Here is a 7264-nt window from a genome sequence, read left to right on the forward strand (position 1 = left end):
GTAATCATCAAAATTAAACGAAATAAACATTTGAAATATATGAGTTTGTATGTAATGTATGAATATAATATACAAGTTTCACTTTTTAAATGGAATTACTGAAATCAATCTACTTTTTCATGATATTCTAATTTTATGACCAGCACCTGTAGAGATGGCCGCCACAGCCAACTGGCCTAAATGACACAGAAATGGCCCAGACTCTGTTTTAGAGATGCTGAACTAAAGTTTGCTGTGGTAGTAGCTGAGAGCGAATCACAACACATACTCCAATGCTAACATATTTTTGGGGGGGGGGGTTTTCCCCAGATTTGACCAAAACCATAATATCTCCACTTCTGAACATAAGTTGATCTCAGTTTAAAACTGTGGTGGGTGATCTGCGGTCCATCAAGTAAACCTAGACCTTTAATTTTCATCTGATTAGCGATGAATGGAACATTTTTGCACAATAAAATCAATCAGAATCTTTAGTTATCTAATAGATTTACAGCAGCATTGACAGGTGATGTCAAAAATCTAAAAGTTGTTCATGCGAGATGACGTCTGGTTGGAAAACATACAACATTTAAACTTTATTCTCATCAATAAACAGTCAGATTAGTAATGCAGCGTAGTCTTCAGGCTACAAACATCATCTTCCTCTTCATCCTCGATGCTCTTCTTTTTCACTTGCACTGATGCACTGAAGTGTTGAGTAACGCTCGTTCCAGCCTTCCCTTTTTTTTGAGGATTTGGGCTGTTATTAATGATGGTCAAAGTTATTTTCAGGTTTGTGTGCGTCTGAGATCTAGGACAGCTCCCCTGGTTCTGCCTTCTGTGTGAGTAATGAGAGCTCAGCAGCTGGTTAACTATGACACTCACACTTTATCAAAGAGACGCAGGGAGGAACCCACAGGAGGATGTCTCGTTGCCTCTTTCTGACTTCTGACTCTTCGGTGTCAAAGAAATTAGGAGAAAAGCCAGAACGAGTCTCCTGAATCTAAATTATGTTTGACCTTGCTGAAACTTTGCCGCCATTAGCGTCTGCAGTCACGCTAACAGCGGTTTGCTGGTCAAATTTCATTTCATTTTCAATTTAATATTTAAGTCTTGTTTTTATCAATACTGCTGATCTAAAGTACAGGAAAACGTCACAATCTGACGTTCTCACCACCACCATTTGAATGGTGAGAAGGTCTTTGAGGAGGAGTAATGCTTACTTGCAGAAGACAGACACAAGTGTCAGAGAAAACTGCATTTGCATGGTGAGAAGGCCTCCAGAAGGGGGGGAAAGGAGTATTTATTTACTTTCAAACAACAGTCATAAGTGCTATAAGGTACTAGCCAATGTCAGGGGAGAAAAAAGTTATGGTGAGACCTTCCAACCACCAGCATATGTTGGTGAGAAGGCCTCCAGAGGAAAAAAGAGCAAGATTTAAATACTTTCAGCACGGCCGTGGTATCCAAGATGGCAGCTAATATCAGAGAATAGATATTTATACAACAATATGGTGAAACCTTCTCATCACCAGCATTTAAATGGTGAGAAGACTTCCAGCAAAAAAAAAAGCAATATTTATACACTTTAAGAACAGTTGCAAATGTTTATTAGGAGTTAAAACTAAAGCTCAAGCTAAAGTCAAAGGACAAGCTGATGGTGAGAAATTAGAAACTTTATTTACCCAGTTTTTTTTGTTTTTTTGCAGGATTTTACTGAAAAAAGGTAAATGTGAACACCGTTTCTTCGCTTTGATGCCACTGCGTAGCTGCAGCACGTTTTTCAAAATCGTGTTTCTTTAGAAGCCCATATCTCTGTGACTGCAGTGCGAAGTGTAATATGTGATTTTTCCACTCGTGACGATGTCAGTAAAGTTGAGGTGTTGCAGTGAAACACCTGCCAGATAGTGGTTTCAGTGAGACCAGAACTGATGCTATTATTAACTCTTGTTTGTGTAAAGAAAGGTGTTAAGCCTTGCTTTTAGAATAAGATACCAAAAATTGCAAAGTTGGTTTTTACACCACTGATCTTTTTTTTTTTTCCTCCTTCTGATGAATCAGTTGCTCTAAAAATAAAAATGAGTCAAACCGTACTCTGCTTTGCATGATATTTTAAGTTACGCCGACACGAGTTAAACTGAAAGTACAGTTTGATGTAACGTTATCTAAAAATAGAATCGGCATAAAATGCAAACAGGAAACTTTGATTATTTTGTTTGTCGCTGCTTGTATTTCAGGGTATAAATATGAAAGTTAAAAAACACAATCAACCTTTAATATTATTTTTATTTTTTGCCTTTAAGGAGCCAGACATTGATCGATAGCTGTTCCTGAAAGTTTATTTAGACCTTTTTTTTTTTTGGTCCAATTCCTAAACATAAATATAAATCTAATTCAGAATCTTTTGTAATATGAAACTAAAGAGCTTGATTTTTAAAAATATCTCCGTTTTGCTTTTATGCAACGCTCTGAAACAAACTGTACCACACTTTCTTTTTTCAGAACATGACTGTAGATGAAACGATGAGCTGAAAGAAACTGTCTGCAGGTCTCTTTGCCAGCTGTTAGGATTATTACAAAATGGTTTATAATAACTAAAAGTATGTTTTCCACCTGCTTTATGTAAAAGAGTTTCATAAGCAGAGACCTTTTAAAAACTGAGCCAATTAAAAACTAGAGGGTTGAGTACATGTTATACAGCTGATAACAGCTGCAGCAGCAAACCTTAATAAAGGTTTAAAAGCAAAACAAAATGAAGCACATATGGTGCAGGATGCTGTTTCTGTTGTGCTAATTGATGTTGTGATGTTCTTGGTCAGAGCTGAGACTGGAGTCTGTCTCTGCATATAATCAGGTCATTAGCGGGTCTAACAGCAGTCCCCCCGATGTCAGAAAACAGTTCATTTTACAGCAACATGTTTGCTTCGCTTCCTCTCTTTTTACAGCTTGTTTTGTTGAAGAAAAGACTGAAGATCGGAGTTCCACGCAAAGCCTGAAAATCCTTCCAGTCCAAAATGTAGGGCTCACTCGTGTTTCTGGACTTAAAGCCCGAAGCGTCGGGTGTTTAAAAATCATTTCAGCTAATATTTTGAAACTGAAAGCCACATCCTTGTTTACAACGTTTACAACTGATGAAATGCTATGATACTAGCATATTGAGCACTTAATGATCGCATTTGGTTTCTCTGAGAAGGGCTTGAGTGAGTAGTCGGTATCTTACCTGCAGCAGACAGCAGTCAGAGCGACGTCATTCTGAAGAATCAAGGAGAAATTCTCGTGGAGGAGTCAAACTAACTGTTACTGCCCTCTGCTCAGACATGCGTCACAGTAGAAACATCAGTTAAAGTTTAAATTAGTCAGAAAGTTGGGCTTTACATGTCTGAACTGCCATTTTGTTTTCATCTTGGTTCGCTTTACATTTCCTATACCGTTCATACGTCAACATGGAGGCATTTTATTCTTAGATTGTGATAAAGTTTGAAATTTGGGCTGTGGCTGCATCAGTATAATTCAGTTTTCCCAACTATGCTCCGACAGCTTGGACTGTTTTATGTCAGACTTGTTTTAGATGGCAGAAATTAGCACTTGAAGCGGCTGTTTTTAAGCAAGGGTTTAGACTTGATTTCCCCCTTGATTATTTCTCCCTGATTTTCTAAAAGGCGTTCACTCTGACTGCTGTCTACAGCAGGTAAAATACTGCATCTCAGTGTGAACCCGGGTAGTTGATGATTAGATTTTAGGCTCATTTTCTGCATTATAAAATGAAGTCTCCACTTCCTGAAGTCACTCCTGGGTTTGTTTTTCTTTCTTGGATGAATTAAGACAAGCGAAGCTTTGTTAGCTCTCGAACACCCTGTGAGCTTTATTGTCTGGTAGCTGTTTGTTTGACACTGGAAACCATTTCTGCCTCTTTAACAACTCCAGTTACTCCTTCCTTCCTGTCCACCTGCAGCTGAAACAGTAAAACCTCCCTGAGGAGCAGCCTTTCTTCATTCAACCATTGAACACAGTAACTGTGAATCTTTTGGTTGTTTTTGCTACTTCACCTCTTTTCTGTCATCAGACAAAATGAAGGGCTCAGATTACCATAACCTGTATGGCAGGCCCTTTGTGTATTTATTCAATATGCTTCAAATTGGGCATAAACATTTGGTTGCACTAGTTTAACAAACACACTTACTAGTAACACTTTTGCCCAAGAGAAGTCAAACTAATGGGCAATTTTGTCACACTAGTAACCCAAAAGTCCCAACTAGTGAGCACATGGACCACTGAAGAAACTAGTCAATGACTAGTAAGCATCAAAAACAATTTAATGTTAACTAGTCAGCTCAAATTAAGCCTACTAGTGACTGTCAAATGAGCACTCTCTAAGATCCTCATTAGTTAGCAAGTCAACATTTTAGATACATTAGTTGACAGGTTTACTTTTTTTTTTTTTTTTTTAGACAATAGTTAACTAGTAAGAGCAAATACTCTTTACTTCAACTAGTGAGCATTTTGGGCAACACTAGTTAACATTTTAGGCACACTAGTCAATGAGTTGACATTTTTTTAGCTGCACTAGTTAAACAGTAAGGACAAAAACATGTCAACTAGTCAACTAATGAGCATTTTAGAGTTTATTAGTCAACTAGTTACATTTTTAGGTCACACTAGTTGACCTGCATGCTAGATTTGTGTTGACTAGTTGTGTTTTTTTTATGCTTACTAGTTAACTGGTATGACAGTCATTGACTAGATTGCTCCAGTGGTCCACCAGTGTGTTAAAAAGCAAACTAGTTGGACGTTTGGACTTCTGGTGCGGCAAAATTGCTGACTAGTATGACCTCTGCACCAACTAGTTGTGCCAAAAATGCCACTAGTTGGCAAATAAAGTGTTACTAGTAAGAGTGTTTGTTAAACTCTTGTCCAAATGTGCAGCTAGTGCCGTGTGGACGACAATGACGCTCGATATCAGGGGTATTGAATAAATGCACGAAGGGCTTGCCGTACTGCCGGGCTCATCGCTCATGTGTGGAAGGCTGCAGAGAGAGTGCGATCTCAGGAGGATGTCAGAGCTGCTCTGGCTCTTTGCATTTTTGCTGCAGTGCGCTGATTTCTTTGCTCAAGAGCTTTAATGGCGTCCTCGGCTTTCATCTCGATTGCTGCTGCTTAATCAGACAAACGAGCTCTAATTGGCTTCTTTCAGTCACTGCATGGAGAGCAGCGAACACCTGCAGGCTGTCTGAGTTGTCCTCCTTGATGTCTCTCTTGCACCAGGTTTTTGTCTTCCAGCTTCCCCTGGATGATCTGTCTGTTTCCAGCATCCTATCACACACACGGCCTCTTGAAGAAAAGAGCCCATAAGTTGGGATGTTATAGCTGCTGCAGCTCTTGCCGATGAGTAATTTGAATCAGTCCTGCAGAAGACATCCACCATGTTGTTCTTCTTGCACGTCCATTCGACCAACCCCGACCCTGAGATCAAGCAGAGCGTTTCCTCAGGCCTGCTGCTCCCTGATCACACAAAGTCCTGAGCCACTCCAGACACAGTTTTGGTGATTTTCAGCTCCTGTGTGGTTTCTGTTAAAACTCGGTGGGGTGATATGCACTCCATCAGTTAGCTGGTTTGATGTTGAACACTTTCATGCAAACTGAAGCATTTGCAGAGAACATGGAGTCTGTGGAGACCGAACACTAGAGAAGTTCTGCCGCAGGAAACCTGCAACATTACATCAACTAAGGTGTCATTTCCTGGAAATTATGTCAGCTTTCATTATGAATCTCCCAGGCAGATCTGTGACCTTTTTATGTTATTTCCTCTGGTACAAAACAGATTGAATGACAGACTGACTGAGATTAACTGGATTTTATTGCCAGACTAAAGGCGCAGAAAGGGATCGTTGTGCAGGACTTACTGCTCCTGCTCACCTGAGGGTGTGAATACTTGTGGAGCCGAGCAGGTTACCATGACTCGGCAGTTTCGAGTTTTCACAGGTTTGTGTCGCAGCCTAACACCTCCTCCAACTGTTACGCTGCAAATCCAGTTTTTGCTCCTTAAAAACCGACTCACATCAGGCTTCTTGTTTTCAGCAGTGTGTGCTGGTTTGTCCGTCTGTCTGTTAGCAAGATTACTTAAAAACTAATCAACCTTTTAATGAAATTTTCAGGAAATGTTGGGATCATATGATTTTTAATGACCCCTCTCCAAGTGCTTCTACTTTTACTTAATTTTATTTTTTGAAATGCTGCACAACAGATGAATATTAGGAGCTGAGCGTTCGTTGAAGGAATGCTTATCACCCGCCATCGTTCGTAAGAGAGCTTTAGAATAAGATCTGGTGTTCAGAAATGACAGAACTGTGCCCGTTTGGGTCAAACCTTGAAAATAAAGTTCGGATTAATCTCATGTGACGTTAGTTTGGGTTGTAAGGGACTGTCAGCTACTACCACATCAGTTATAGACACTTTGGTGTTTGCTAGTGGCAGCCATCTTGAATTGGGTTGATTCCTCTGATATTATGAGATATTTTGCTAACAGACTGGTAATAAATGTTGCTCTCTTTAAAAGACGACAAAGTTTGGATCATTAGAAACAAAATCTTTTAAAAAATAGAGGTTTGCTCAACGAATTTTTAAAATAAAATGTAAAAACTTGAGTTTTGCTATTTTTTTACTACAACTAGTTTCCTTTCAGTTTTTCGACGAGCTGCTCATCCATCAGTTCAGCTCGGAGCTGCAGATTTCAGACACATGGATATATTACTTGCAGCGAACCAGTAATTGATTAATTCTGCCTGGAATCAATAATATAAAATGTTTCCTGCCTTTAAATGCTTCCAATTTAATCCTGAGTGTTTCATTAGGACAGCTGAACTTCCGTCATCTGTTCTTAAATACGATCATCATAGCTTGAATTAATGACAATCTAAACAAGCATTTAAGCTAAAAAAAAACATTTAAGAAGGACAATGATGCTCTAATGGAGGCTTTCATGGATCCTGAGCTTTTTGATTTGTGATATTTAAACTCTTTTACAGCATTTCTTTAAAAAAAAGAATAACAAATTACAAAAACAAAAAAATCCTTTGGAACCTGGAAAAACACATTTAAATCATTTATTAAGATGAATTATACGGAAAAATATTAAAAACTCTTTAAGAAAACTGTCCTAATATTTTTCATTATCGTATTTTGTTTTCACAATCAATAAGTTATTGTTTTAAAGCTGATTTCTTCCAACCTGAATAGAAGGTTGGAGCATAAAGACATTTTTTTAAAAGTGTTTGTAATAAAATCACCT

The sequence above is a fragment of the Kryptolebias marmoratus genome, linkage group LG17, assembly GCF_001649575.2.
Source record: "Kryptolebias marmoratus isolate JLee-2015 linkage group LG17, ASM164957v2, whole genome shotgun sequence".
Taxonomy (NCBI): Eukaryota; Metazoa; Chordata; class Actinopteri; order Cyprinodontiformes; family Rivulidae; genus Kryptolebias; species Kryptolebias marmoratus.